Consider the following 15,898-nt stretch of genomic DNA (forward strand, 5'->3'; position numbering starts at 1 on the left):
TCCGAGGACTCGCTGCCGCTGGAGCGGGCGGAGGCCACAGGCACCAGGCCCAGTCGGCCCCCACGCGCCCCCGTCAACCCCTCGTGGCCTTTGGGGCTCGGCTATGGGGCGGGTCTTGCCAGTGGCGGCGCCCCGCACCTGGCCGGCCTCTGCTTGAACGGGATCTGGACGGACGACTTCTGGGTCTTGTGCTGCTTGGCCAGCAGGGCCCGCGCCGGCGTCTTGGGCACGCGGGGGGCTGCCGGGCCGGGCAGAGACCCTGCAGCTGGGGTGGCGGGGGGGCGACTTCCTGGGCATAAGCTGAAAGGCGGGCGAGGTCTGGGAGGAGCTTGAAGGGGTCTTGGACAGATGAGCAGGGGGGTGGCGCTCCTGGGAGAGGGGTGGCTCAGTGCAGCCAGCTCCGAGATCTTGCCTGGCTGGTGCAGGCTCAGAGAGCGCTGCTGCCCGGGCGCCGGCGCCTTGCCTGTGGCTGCTGGCTGTGCCAGGCTGGGGGGCTCCGCCGCCTTGCTTGGTGTGGCCCAGGGGCCAGGGAGAGGTTTGGGCTGGGGCCGGGTGGCCGGGCTGGGCACATAAATCACTGTCCGCCCCCGGACAACGGCCGGCACCCCCGCCACTACCTTCTGAGCCGCGCGGCTTCTAGAGGCCGCCCGGGGCCCGGGGGCTCGCGCCGCTCTTGGCTGAGGCCAGGCTCCATGTCTCCGGCGGCGGCCCCGGGCAGGCACCTGCTCCTGCGCTTGGATAACTGCGGGGAGGGGCCCGTGGACAGAGCAGACCCCAGGGACAGGAGCGAGTGGGACTCGGAGGCCGCCTCGCGGGGTGCTGCCGCTGCCGCCTTGTGCAGCCCCGTGACAATGGAGTTGGCGCCCTCCTGGATGGCGCGCCACTCGACGCTGTCCAGGTCGGAGGCCCGGTCTGAGCCGGCCGCCTCCTCGCCGCAGTCCCGGGGCGCCTCTGCGGGTCGTTCGTCCTGCACGGCAGCCCCGGCCTTGCGGCGCGGGGGGCCAGGGGCCGGGGCCCGGCGTCTGGGCATGGCTGAGCCGATGCAGCGGCCCAGGAGCTCCTCCTCGGAGCGCGGGCTGGGGGAGCTGTCGCGCCCGCCTCCTCGGCGCGGGGCCCGGGCGACCGTGGGCTCCGGGCCTCCCAGGTGGCTGGCCGCCTGCTCACAGGGCTCGGGCACGCTGAGCGAGTCGGACTCGGGGGTGTCCCTCTGAGCAAAGTGGGGTCTCATCGGCTATCAGCCATGGCTGGGCCCGGGGGGCGGCTGGGCCGGAGCAGCTGCCTTGGCTGGGGCCCGGGCCTCCTTCCCGCCCCGCTTAGGGCCCGCGGGATGGCGGATGGTCGCCCTGGGGGCCACTCGGCTGAGGAGGGCGTCTGGTTATGGTGGTAGAAGCAGTCTCTGCCTCCTCGGTGGGCGTAGTAAGGCACAGGGACTGCCTCCCCCTTTACCCCCGTCCCTGGTCCGAGTGGGCACTTGGGGGCCGGCCAAGAGGCAGCTCCAGCCCGGCTCCTGCCTATGACCTGGGCCTGCTCCTGGCTCAGGCCTGCGACCCCGGCCTTGACCTGGCTTGCGGGCCCGCAAGGTAGCTATGGTGAATGAAACTGATCTTACAAATTGTTTCTCAGCTATGACATTGTTTGTATATAAAAGCTTTTGAAATTTGTGTGTTGATTTTATATTCTGTAACTTTGCAAATTTCTCTTATGAATTCCAATAATCTCTTAGTGGGTTCTTTTGGTTCCCCTATGTATCAGATCATATAATCTACAAACAAGATCATTTGATGTCCTCCTTTCCCAGTTTTACATCTTTTCTTTCTTTTTGTCTAATGGCTCTGGCTAAAACTTCCAGAGTTGTATTGAATAGCAGTGATGAAAGAGAACATCCTTGTCTGGTTCTGATTCTCATTGAAAATGCTTCCAACTTTTTACCCAAATGTATCATGGTGACTGTTGATTTGTCATATATTATCTTGATTGTGTTGAAAAATGCTCCCTCTATACAGTTTGCTTAAAATTTTATCATGAAAGGATTTTGTGTTTCATCAAATGCTTTCTCTGCATCTATTGAGATAATCATACATATGGTCTTCATTCTTCAATTCGCTAATATGATGTATCACATTTATTGATTTGTGCATGTTAAACAATCCCTGCATATGATGGATAAATCTCACTTGGTCTGGGTGAGTGATCTTTCCGATGTGGTGATGGATTCTATTGGATAGTAATTTGTTGAGGATTTCTGCATCTATGCTCATCAGAGATATTGGTCTACAGTTCATTTTCTCTGTATCTTTTTCTGATTTTATAATTAAGATCATGCTGAGTTTGGGAGGAATCCAGTTCTTTCAGCTGTTTTAAATAATTAACATGAATTGGGATTAGTTTATTTATATGAGAGGCCAAGTTACAGAGAGAGGGAGAAACAGAGAGACAGAGAGACCGTATTCCATCCACTGGTTCATTCCCCAAATCCAATCCAGCTGATGCTAATGCACCCAGGAAAGCATCAGAGGATGACACAAGTACTTGAGACCCTTCACTTATATAGAAGACCATGATGAAACCCTTAGCTCCTGGCTTCTGGCTGGCCCAGTCTCATCCCAGATACTGAGGCCTTTTAGGGGTGAACCAGAGAGTGAAAATTCTCTTCTCTCCCTCTCTCTCTCTGCAGCTCCATCTCTAAAATAAATAGGAGGAAGTGCTTGATACAGCGGGCTATGCCACCATCTGAAGTGCTTGCATTCCACATGGGTGCCTGTTTAATCCCATCCAGCTCCCTGGCAATGTACCTGGGAAAGTAGGGGAGAATGGTCTGAGTCCTTGGGCCACTACCTCCATGTGGGAGACCTGAAAGAAACTCCTGGCTCCTGGCTTCAGCCTGGCCCACACTCAGCTGTTGCAGCCATTTGGGGAGTGAACTAGTGCATAGAAGACCTTTCTCCCTCTTCTCTCTCTCTCTCTCTCTCTCTCTCTCTCTTGCTCGCTCTAATTCTGACTCACAAATAAATATTTTTGAAAGGTCACAAATGATTTTCACAATTTTTGATGTTGCTTTTCCTTTTTTGTTACCAACATATTTTATTTGAAAAACATGTGAAAGAGAGAGAGAGAGATTGAAAGATCTTCCAACTTCCGATTTATTGCCCCAAATGACCGCAATGGCTTTGGTTGGCCCAGGCTGAAGCCAGGAGCCTGGAACCCAATCTGAGTCTCCCATTGGGGTGGCAGGAGCCCAAGTACATGGGGCATCCTCTGCTGCTGGAAGCATTAGAATTAACATGAGCAGGGAGCTGGATTAGGAGTGAGGTTTTAGGCACCCAAACCAGCTCTAATAGAGGATGCCAGCATCACAGGTTGTAGCTTAACCAAAAGTGCCACAATGCCTATGTTTGATGTTGTGTATTCTTAACTGGAATCACTTTGTATCATTTTCTGTATGGGCCTCCATGATTTTTCTATGTTTTTGTTTTATTGAATAGAAAACTATATTGCATTAATTCAGAAATTATTATTTTAAAGTCCTAAAAAACAGTTTTTATATTGTCCATTATAATCATTATTATAATCCTTAAAACGAACTTCAGAGACAAATCTAACCTTTTTACAAACAATATTTTGTGGTTATTTACATTTGAAGCATCCTGTTAGTAAAACTTCCTGTTATCCTGTGATTAACAGTTTTCACAGAATACAAATTCATTATCCTATCATGTTTAGAGCTTTTGCCTTATAAGCCACTTTTACTAATTGATAGTTTATATTTTTAAGAAGTATTCATGCATCCTACTGCTTTTGCCATTTATTTTAAAATGAAAACTATGGAGAACAGTTACTGAAAAGGTTGTGAATGGGAGAGAGGTGGCTTGTGTTTGGGGATTTAAGCCATGGAAATGGCCTCATGAATAACTAACAGCCTTACTGTATCAATTGACTTAAAATATGTTCCAAAATCTGTATATATGAAATACATAAAGCTTGCATACCTTAAATATAATTAAAAAAAAAAAACAGATTTTGGGTCCGGCCCCGTGGCTCACTTGGTTAATCCTCCGCCTGCGGTGCCAGCATCTCATACGGGAACTGGGTTCTAGTCCCAGTTGTTCTTCTTCCAGTCCAGCTCTCTGTTGTGGCCCTAGAGGGTAGTGGAGGATGGCCCAAGTGCTTGGGCCCCTGCACCCTCATGGGAGACCAGGAGGAAGCTCCTGGCTCCTGGCTTCAGATAGGCATAGTTCCAGCCGTAATGGCCATTTGGGGGATGAACCAATGGAAGGAAGACCTTTTCTCTCTGTCTGTCTCCCTTACTGTCTAACTCTATCAAATAAATAAATAAAATTAAACAAGACCACAGATATTTTCCAGAAGAATTAAAATTATTTAGCCTAGGTTCCTGCTTCAGCAATAGGGATCTTTTAAATTGAAAATAGTTTAATAAAAATTACACCTAAATTACCAGAATGTGTCCTTGTACCTAAATACCATTATTTCTAGGGTGCCTTTCAGGGCACTGACATTTTAAGAAATATGACACCCATTTCTCTAATAATATGCTATGAATGTTTGGATCTGGATAATCTGAAAGGTAAATATTTTTCTATTGTAGAATTTCATAGATAGAAAATAATTGAATGATCCAGATGTAAAATTAAAATAATCTGGAGCTGGTGTTTTGGTCTACTGGCTTAAGCCACTGCATGCAGTGCAGGCATTGTGTACCTAAGTGCCCATTTGAATCCTAGATTCTCTGCTTCCAGTACAACCCCCCAGCAGTGTGTCTGGGATGATAGCAGGTGGTCCATGTGGTTGGGTTTTTGCCAACCATGTGGGAACCCTGGGTGGAGTTGCACATTTCTGGTTTTGACCTGGAGCAGTGCTGGCCATTGTGGCCATTTGGGTAGTCAACTAGCAGGTGGGAGATAAATCTTTCTCTGTCTTCTTCTCTGTCTCTTTTCTCTCTCTTTCTCTCTCTCAATAAATAAAAAACTAAATCAATCCTAATCCTTAAGAGCTTTGTGTCCTTGATACCATGTTAAAGACATGGCTTTTAGCTTACAGAAAAAATTAATAAAATTCATAAATGCCTTTGTCAAATGGAAGTTTTAAGAAGATTCTCATTAGGCACATCTGTGTAAGAGGAGTTTTATGGTTTCACATTTCTCTTTCTGTAGTTTCAGATCATTTGAAACCCTTCATTACCATTCATTTTCTTCATCAGTGCCTAGCTGTCTAGATAACCATAGTATTTTCCTTTGCTTTATATGTTCAGTAATTTTGTAAGAACATGTCTAAGTTTAGAATGTTATGGGGTGATTTTCTTAAACATTTACACTGTATAAACATATATGCTCAAGTGTATTTTGCACTTAGAGTGTTTTAACTCTAGATTTTCAGTATGTGTTTTTTGTTTTTTGGTTTTTTTTTTTTTTTTGGGCAGGCAGAGTTAGAGAGAGAGAGACAGAGTGAAAGGTCTTCCTTCCGTTGGTTTGCCCCCCAAAATGGCCACTACCGCCGGTGCTGCACCAATCCCAAGCCAGGAGCCAGGCACTTTCTCCTGGACTCCCATGTGGGTGCAGGGCCCAAGCACTTGGGCCATCCTCCACTGCCTTCCCAGGCCACAGCAGACAGCTGGACTGGAAGAGGAGCAACCAGGACAGAATCTGGTACCCCTACTGGGACTAGAACCCGGGGTGCTCGTGCCGCAGGTGGAGGATTAGTCTAGTGAGCCGTGGCGCCGGCCATCAACATGTGTTCTGGTCCATTGCTTCAGCTTGCTTCTGTGTTGTCACTGTTGCTGAATTATCTTCTCTATGTACAACCTTTGTATCCTCTCAAATCTGTTTTCTTTTTTTCAAAGTATTTATTTATTGGTAATTTTCTCTGTTAATAATATGTCTTTTTGTTTTATTCTAATCAGCCTAACTAGATAGGATAGATGTTAATTATCTTTATTAGTTTCCACACAGAGCTTTGTTACATTGATTTTTTTTCCTTTTTTTTTTTTTGATATTCTATTGACTTTTTTCATGTCTCACAATGAAACTGGCTACGCACTGGCTCATGTGCGGATGTGGGGACAGACAGGCACGTTTGCGTGGCTGAGCGGCACTGCTGCAGATTCTTCATAGGCGATGCCCTACTCGTTGACAGACTGTGTGCTGCATGGTGCAGTGCTGTGGGGCGTCCTTGGCTGTGTCTGAGGTGAATTCTCAGCAGCCAGGGGATGACCTGAGAAATGCGTAGGGCAGAGGCCTCATAGCCAGCACTGTACAGGTAGTAATGAGTCGCTGTTTGGGTATTTCAAGTGGTTAATTCTCCCACCACAGGACAAGTGAGCAGAGGCTCAAGAGCGCTCCCGACTTCCTGTCTCTGTTTTATACTCTGCAGTGCACAAGCCTGTGAGCCGTGACCACTAGGGGGCATCCTCTCCACAGTCGCTGGAGCCACCCAGGGCCAGGCTGCAGTCCCCTTGGAGCTGACCTTGTTCTCCCCCTGGGGGTACCACTTCTGGGACTGCATCCTTGAATTTATCGTTGACGCTGCAGTTTGCTTGGACTGCTCTGGAGAGCTATCATAGCCCTAGTAGTTTATAAACCACAGAGGATGTGGAAGTGGGGGTCTCAGATGATGGGCCTGGCAAGTTGGGGTGTGTCAGGGGTCTGGTGTCTGGTGTCTGGACATTCCCAGAATCTTCAAGGGGATAAATGAAAAGACGCACACTGGATCTGTTTTGTGAGGTTGCTGAATGCACCTGGCCACCTCACAGCCTCACCCAGTGATAACCCCATCCCTTTTGATCATGTCAGCATTTAGTGCTCTGATCAGACCACAGCAGACGTTCATCTTCGTGTTCTACCTGTTGTTTGGGGTTTAATTTGCTCCTTTTCTAGTTTCCTTAGGTGGAAATCAAGGTAATTGATTTGAGGCAATTCTTATATGAGGGGGCTTCAAAATTTTCAGAGAAAATTCAGTTCTCTCTTCAATGTGTGTGTTTTTTTTTAAGATTTATTTACTTATGTGAAAGAGTTACATGGAGAGAAAAGGAGAGGCAGAGGCAGAGGCAGAGAGAGAGAGAGAGAGAGAGAGAGAGAGAGAGAGAGAGAGAGGTCTTCTAACGTTTGGTTCATGCCCCAATTGGCTGTAACAGCCGGAGCTGTGCCGATCAGAATCAAGAAGCCAGGAACTTCTTTGGAGTCTCCCACATGGGTGCAGGGCCCAAGCACCTGGGCACAGCAAAGAGCTGGATGGGAAGTGGAGCAGCAGAGACTCGAACCGATACCCATATGGGATGCTGGCACTGCAGGCTGCAGCTTTACCCACTGTGCCACAGCGCCAGCCCCAAGGTGTGTTTTTATAAAGAACTTCTGAAAATCCCTTACAGACATTTACTGCTATTTTTTCTTTAATGTCTCTAAAGATACATTACACAGATTCTCTAATGTTGTATTTTCATTCAGCATTTATGCCTTCTAATGTCGTCATTAAGTCTTGGACTCAGTTTTACAGAAATGTGTCCCACTGAGTTGCTATGAACTTCAGTGTTTTCCTGACACTTCAGTGTGATAGCTCTTTTGGATTTGGTTTGTGGTCATAGAATATAATTTGTATACTATCTTTTTTATATTATTCTGTAATTAATATTTGTTTTATGGCCTACATCTATTTTGGTAAATCTTCTATGGATACTTGAGAGTGGTGGTTTCACCTGTATGTTCTTGGAGATTTTCTTCCAACTCATTCTGTTATTTACTGAATAAAACGTACTGGGATAATAGATGATACTTGCAATTTTTTTTTTATTTTTAAATGCTCTATCTTATTTTACAAGATGCATTTTGAAACTCTATTGAATGTAAAACTTTTAGGATTATTGCATTGTCTTGATTGAACTGCTTGTAAATATGAAATGACATTTTTATTCCTCATGGTAGTTTTGATTATTAAATACACCTTGCAAAAGCTCATATTCCTCAGTTTTGATTTGTCAAATGTTAGTGTGGCAAATATTTTCCATTTTAAATGAATTTGTGTTTGTACATTTAATGTATATATCTGATAGGGAGTATATAATTCATCTTATTTTCTCTGTACTGTCTAATCATTTGACTTTTAATTGAGATTTTAGACCACTTCCTTTTAAAATGATTGTTATGTAATTCAACTTATCTGTCATAATATTGCTGTCTTTTAATTCCATAGTTTATACCATTCTGCTTTATTTTAGATTACTATTTTATTTATTTTTATCTATTTGAAAGACAGTTACAGAGTCAGGTAGATACAGAGAGAGGGCTTCCACCTACTGGTTCACTCCCCAAATGCTCACAACAGCCAGAACTCAGCTGATCGGAGACCAGGAGCCAGGAACTTTTTCTGGGTCTCCCACACAGATGCAGGAGCCCAAGCACTTGGGCTATCTTCTACTGATTTCCCAGGCAGGGAGCTGGGTCAGAAGTAGAGCAGCTGGGACTTGAACTGATGACCATTATGGGATGCCAGTGTTGCAGGTTAGGGCTTTAACCCCCTGAGCCACACCGCCAACCCCAATTACTATTTTATGATTTAGTTATATTTCTATTTTAGGAGGATTTATTTATTAAAATCCTTTGTTTTGATAACTTAGTAGCTGCTTTACCAATATTAATGTAAATTTCAACTTATAGTATTCTACCTGGAAATAACACCATAGCACATTATATATAATAAAAATACAATATTTTCTCCTTGTCCTGTTATACCCTTCTGCCAGTGTAAGATTATAATTCATTAAATTTGGAAAAAAATTGCTATTTTCCTTCAGATATTTTCCCTCTCCATTTTGGGGGCTTATATTAGTCACTTGAAGTTTTATCTTAGATCAGCACTGTCTCCAAGATGCACATATTTTTTATGATGTGTACTTTATGTTAATTTCCATCTAGTATAGTAACAATCACTAGTGCTGTGATTTATATATTTACAACCATAGGTTATTAAAAAAAATTTTCATGCTTCCATTTACCTGTTTCCAGACTGATTTTTTGATGCAGTTAAGTTGCTTATAAACAGGTTCATCTTTTCCAGTCTTGTCTTATGATTTGTTATGTGGATCACAACCATGCTTAGCCCACAAGTAATCTCCTACTCCTAAGGCAAAAACTTTTATTATTGTTCTTTTCACTGTCCCATGACTAAGGAGTTTTCATTCTGGCTCATAGCAATGGATGATTAAGTGCAGCACTACATGGGTACCAGGCACAATTTCCTGTAATGTCCCACCCACAGTATTTGGGTGTTTTCTGATGGGCGTGCACTATAAATGACTTGGATTAGAATTCAAAGATGGCCCGCCACAGTTCCTGGTTCTTTCTCATTCCTGCCTTTTCCTCCCCCATATTCTGCCACGTGATACGGGACTGCCTTTGTGTTCCCAGATGCTCAGCTTCATCACATTTGCTCAGGGAGTCAGGGAGACACTGCCTCAGTTCCTTCCCCTGTGATTTGGTCTGGACTCTCTCTAGAAGGAGATGTGGAGTGTGTGAGGCCTACTTCACTTCTTTTCCATCTTTTAGGTTTTGTCTTCTTTCTTGAGGCCCATTATTATGAACATTGTGCACAATGCAGGTATTTTTATTGTTTCATGTAGGAAGATAAACAGCCCTTACTTTATGTTGGTCACAAGCAAACTGCATTTGAGCTTCAGCATGTGTTATAGATTGGCTAGGATGATCTTCTCCCTTTTCTTGACTGCTTTGTGCCTATCCTCTATTTTTCAGTCTACTTATCCTACCTTTAGGAAAATCTTCTGGGTCTGCTGTACATTGAATTCTCTAATTCAATTCTAATTAATTCTCTAATTCTTTTTTTTTTGACAGACAGAGTTAGACAGTGAGAGAGAGAGAGACAGAGAGAAAGGTCTTCCTTTCCATTGGTTCACCCCCAAAATGGCCACTATGGCTGGTGTGCTGCACCCATCTGAAGCCAGAAGCCAGGTGCTTCCTCCTGGACTCCCATGCGGGTGCAGGGCCCAAGAACTTGGGCCATCCTCCACTGCCTTCCCAGGCCACAGCAGAGAGCTGGACTGGAAGAGGAGCAACTGGGACAGAATCTGGCGCCCCAACCAGGACTAGAACCCAGGGTGCCAGCACCATAGGTGGAGGATTAGCCAAGTATGCTGCAGTGCCGGCCTAATTCTCTAATTCTAATTCTAATTCTAATTCTAATTAATTCTCTCATTAAACTCTGTTATCTTGATAAACTACCTAAATTTAGAATTGTAATTTTACTTTCATTTCTTCTCCACTAGACTCTAACCTGAATAAGAACAGTAATTTTGTCTATCTTCAGAGCCTACAATAATATCTTACATAGTGTGGATTGTCAATATATATTTGTATTCTTATTAATTATTGTACAGTTAATGGGAAAGTTACCATATCTTTATATAAAAACATTCATTTATTTTTCTCTTATCTTCATACTAACAAATATCACCTGGAAATGGAAAATGCATAAAGCAGCATGAGACAATTCTGGAAAAGTGTATGTGAATATTTCAATAAAACTTAGAGAATTTTCAGTGATTTTATGATGTCACAATGAAACCTACAAGCAGGATGATTTGAGGTTCTCTGGTAGATAGGCTAACTTGAGGATAAAAGTGATATTCTCAAGTAAAATAATATTTAAATAAAATAATAGTATGCACATTACCATATAAGTTATACACTGATTACCAAAAGTAGCACAAAGCAATAGATTAAAGAGCAAAAATATGGTGACCAGTGCCATGGCTCACTTGGCTAATCCTCCACCTGCGGTGCCGGCACCACCAGTTCTAGTCCAGGTCGGGGCACTGGATTCTGTCCCAGTTGCTCCTCTTCCAGTCCAGCTCTCTGCTGTGGCATGGGAAGGCAGTGGAGGATGGCCCAAGAGCTTGGGCCCTGCACCTGCATGGGAGACCAGGAGGAAGCACCTGGCTTCTGCCTCGGATCAGCACATTTCGTGGCTGTTGCGACCATTTGGGGGGTGAACCAACAGAAAAGGAAGACCTTTCACTCTGTCTCTCTCTCTCTAACTCTGCCTGTCAAAAAAATTTAAAAAACAAAAATATTGTGGCAAGCAGATATGAGGTAATTTGGTGAACTAAAAGGTCTAACAGTCAATTTCAATTTGAGAAAATAATAAATTTAGGAAAATCAAGGAATATTTATGTCATTTCCTATTAAAATCACTAATGAAATACATGAGCATCTAAATCTATGCTTTATAAAATATCAGTAACCATCATTATTTACAGTCCTCTAGACCACCAAAAAAGTTAAAACCTATATCAACTCAAAGGATAGATTTAGCATAGGGCTGGTGCTGTGGCACAGTGGGTTAACACCCTGGCCTGAAGCACCAGCCCTCCATATGGGCACCAGTTCAAGACCCAGCCTGCATCACTGGCATTACATATGGGGCCAGTTCAAGTTCCAGCTGCTCCATTTCTGATCCAACTCTCTGCTATGGCCTGGGAAAGCAGTAAAAGATGGCCCAAGTTCTTGGGCCCTGCACCCACGTGAGAGACTGGGAAGAAGCTCTTGGTTCCTGGCTTTGGATTGGTTCAGCTGTGGCTGTTGCGGCCATCTGGGGAGTGAACCAGCAATGGAAGACCTATTTCTCTCTCTCTCTCTCTCTCAACTCTCTGTATAACTCTTTCAAATAAATAAATAAATCCTTAAAAGAACAAAAAGATAGATTTACTATATTGGTAAAAGGCAGTTCTCATGAAAGGTACATATGGAAGTGACCAAGAAACCTTAGCAAAATTTTTGGTTCATTCATCCCACAATGAAAAAGCCAAGCAAGATGGACTAAGTTTGTAAGTGCTGGGATTGCATTAAAATGGATAATTAAAAACTTAATGAAGATAATTCAAGGAAGGACAATCCATTTATCTGAAACATCATGAATGAGTATATATCCAAGTGGTAGCAGTAAATTCAGAGATGAACAAATATACAAAAGATATACAGTGCTCAAAAATATTGCATTTCCATAAATAGACTTTATTACTTGATAGGGACAATAATAATATGAAAAGCAGATATAAAAAAGGAGGACTTGGTAAAAAATATTATATTACAATTACAAAAAAGAAAAGAGCATATGTATTTTTTAAGATTTATTTTATTTATTTGAAAGAGTTAACAGAGAGGTAGAGCCAGAGAGAAAGGGAGGTCTTCCAGCCAGTAGTTCACTTCCCAAATGACCGCCACAGCCAGAGCTGTGCTGATCTGAAGCCAGGCACTTCCTCTGGGTCTCCCACATGAGTGCAAGGGCCCAAAGACATGAACCATCTTCTACTGCTTTCCCAGGCCATAGCAGAGAGCTGCATCGGAAGTGGAGCAGCTGGAATTTGAACCAGCACCCAAATGGGATGCCAGTGCTGCAGGCCGAGGCTTTAACCCATTGCCCCATAGTGCTGGCCCCATATGTTTTTAAAATAAAGATCATGGCAATAATTAGGACATTTTTCTTTTTTTAACTTTTATTTAATGAATATAAATTTCCAAAGTACAGCTTATGGATTACAATGGCTTCCCCCCCACCATAACTTCCCTCCCACCTGCAACCCTCCCCTTTCCCGCTCCCTCTCCCCTTCCATTCACATCAAGATTCATTTTCAATTCTCTTTATATACAGAAGATCAGTTTAGTATATATTAAGTAAAGATTTCAACAGTTTGCCCTCACATAGCAACACCAAGTGAAAAATACTGTTGGAGTACTAGTTATAGTATTAAATCACAATGTACAGCACATTATTTTAAGAATTGATTAATTTTCTATGCAATTTAATTAGGACATTTTTCAAGGAAAAGTATTTATATCTAGAGATACTCTTTATTTTTCAAGATTTAGTTATTTATTTTGAAGGAGTTACATAGGGAGAAGGAGAGAGAGCATTTATATCTGCTATTCACCCCCTAGATGAGCACAATGGCCAGCACTGGCCACAGCCAAAGCCAGGAGCTACTTCCAAGTCTCTCACATGGGTGGCAGGGCCCAGAGAGCTGGGCCATCATCTGCTGCTTTCCTAGGCCAATTACAGGAAGCTATATCAGGAGTGGAGCAATTGGGTGATGAACTGGTGCCCATGTGGGATGCCAGTGCTGCAGTTTTCATCTTTACTTACTATGCCAAAACACTAGCTCCTAGAGATACTCTTTAAAATGTAATAATGGAAGGCACTGTTATATAGAACTAAGGAATAAACAAAACATATATAGCCAGTAATGAGAACATTGTTCCATTAGGCTATGCTGGTTCTGAGAAATGTGTGTAATTCAGTGGCTAGGAGAGAGTGTCAGTGGTCTCACAATTAAAATTGAGCAAGATGTCCTGAGGTGCACAGTGGGAGGAGTGGCTGACAGAATATAGATGATGTGCACATCTGTTGGAAATAAATTAAAAGATAAACCTAAAAATACAAAAGGGTTGCAGTTGTTAATATATTGTTTATTGTAAGTAAAAACTCAATTTATAGGTGGAAGAATTGAGAAACTGACAACAGTTATGATGACCACTTGGTGAAAAACTTCACTACATTTGCATCAAAATTCAAGGGAAAACAGAAATGAATGAAACATAAGGTGAAATTATGCAGAATATCCAATAAATCTTGAAGGAAGCATACTTGTAAGCAGCACTACATCACTGAGTTCATAACAATAGGATAATTTGTGGGTTATCAGAACTAAAGAAAGATTTAAAAATATACCACCTGGAATGTGAAAATGATTATACTGGACAAGATTTTAAAACCTGGGTACTTAAAATTGTTAACAAAAATTTTCATTTCGTTGATGATATCATATTGTTGTAATTGGCTGTCCCTAGGAAACTGATGATTCACACAAGTGATACTAGTAAATTTAAAAAAAAAAAAACTGGAACAAAATGAAGGCAGCTGCCCTCTGCCTGGGGGTGGAGTGGGGATGGGGAGGAGGAGGAGGAGGAGCAGGAGGAGGAGGTGGGTGGGTTTGTGCCCCAGCAGGACACAGGGGAGCCAGTGAGTTTCCTGCCCAGGCACCAGGGAGAAAGAAAAAAAAAAAAACAAATAAACAAAAACCTGTGGGATTTATTTAACGTGTTCTTGGCAAACGCCTTCTGCCTCTTCTTAGCCAAGACCCTCCACTCTTCAGCCAGCCCTTCCTCCCTGCAGGGCCTGAGCTCCATGGCTGGCGCCCCCGTGACTGTGTCCTGGCCAATGAGCTGTTCGGGGCGGAATCCAGCTTCAGCTCTGGCTACCGCACGCTGTGGCGGTGCCTGGCGGGCCGTGACCGCAACCGCGGGCTGGCCCACAAGGAGTGCCAGGCGGCCCCGGAGGTGCTGCAGGAGAGCCCGCTGTGTGATGGCCTCTGCAAGTGGACCATGAAGGAGCTGCAGTGCCTGCAGATCTACAGGAGCCTCCACCCGGGGCTGACCGAGGGGGAGGAGTTTTAGGAGGCCTCTCCCTGCGAGCTGGTCACCTCCTGCCTCTCCGATGTTTTCAGCCTTGCCTCCATCTTCTCAGGGACAGGGGCAGACCTGGCGGTCAGCGCCAAGAGCAACCAGTGCCTGCACGTGGCCAAGGCCTGCGACCTGAATGGCAACTGCAAGAAGCTGCGCTCCTTATCTCCATCCTCAACCGGGAGCTCACATACAGAGCACTGCAGCTGTCGCCAGTGCCACAAGGCCCTGCGCCAGGTCTTCGACCGAGTGCCCAGCGGGTACCCCTACCGCATGCTCCTCTGCTCCTGCCGAGACCAGGTGTGCGTGAGTGCCGCCGCCAGACCATCCTTCCCAGCTGCTCCTACGAGGACAAGGAGCGCCCACCTGCCTGGATCTGCATGCCCTGAGCTGCAGTGACCACCTGTGCCGGTCCAGGCTGGCCGACTTCCACGTCAACTGTTGAGCCTTCTACCGGACACTGACCTGCTGCCCAGGGGACAGTTACCAAGCGTGTCTGGGCTCCTACACAGGCATGGTCGGCTAAGACATGACACCCTACTGCGTGGACTCCAGCCCCACCGGCGTGGTGCAGCTGTCACAGCAGGGGAACATAGAGGAGGAGTGTGAGAGGTTCCTGAGGGACTTCACCGAGAACCCGCGCCTCTGGAATGCCATCCAGGTCTTTGGCAACCGCACAGATGTAAGCATGTCCCCAAAGGGCCCCTCGTTCCTGGCCACGTAGGCCCCTCGGGTGGAGAAGATGCCTTGTCTGCCGGATGACCTGGGTGACAGCACTGGCCTGGGCACAAGTGCCATGACCACCTGTCCAGGAGCAGGGGCTGAAGGACAACAGCTCCAGAGTTGAGCCTGTGCTTCACAGAGCTGACGACAGACATCATCTCAGGAAGCAGCAAGGTGATCAAACCAACTCAGGCCTCAGCCGAGCCAGGCCGTCAGCTGCCTTGACTGCACTCCCCCCCCTCATGCTCACCTGGGCCTTGTAGACCCCACCCCGGGGAACTGACACGACAAGAACTCCCACCTGACACAGCAGACACACACAGAGACACACACGAGACAACCACACACACCTTGCAAACAAAACAAGACAAAAGTGAGTCTTCTCCCACCTTGTCTCTGAGCCTGTATCCTCCCAGGTTTCTTCTCTGGAGAAGTTTTTCTAAGCCGGACAGACAAGCAGAGGGGCAGTCTCCATCCTCGGCTGGAGTTTTCTTCTCTGGACCCCTTTGAAGCAAGAGACCAAGACCCCTGCTGCCAAGGGGACGTGTGACTGTGCCTGCTGCAGGCTGAGGCAGGGCAGCCCATGCTGGACACCTGCTGGGGGCAGCAGGCACCGGGAACCTATGGGCCCTGTCTGCCCCTCCTCTTAGCTGCAGGAGTGTTGACTGCTTCTGTGCCCTCCGCGGGCCGGTGGGCCAGAG

At 45.5% G+C, this 15,898-nt stretch overlaps 1 pseudogene; it reads left to right on the top strand.

Annotated features, from left to right (window-relative positions):
- The first annotated feature begins 1,327 nt into the window (after positions 1 to 1,327).
- LOC133747029 (GDNF family receptor alpha-2-like) lies at positions 1,328 to 15,460 on the top strand (annotated as a pseudogene).
- The last annotated feature ends 438 nt before the right edge of the window (positions 15,461 to 15,898 follow it).

Source organism: Lepus europaeus, chromosome 18 (assembly GCF_033115175.1).
Source record: "Lepus europaeus isolate LE1 chromosome 18, mLepTim1.pri, whole genome shotgun sequence".
NCBI lineage: Eukaryota > Metazoa > Chordata > Mammalia > Lagomorpha > Leporidae > Lepus > Lepus europaeus.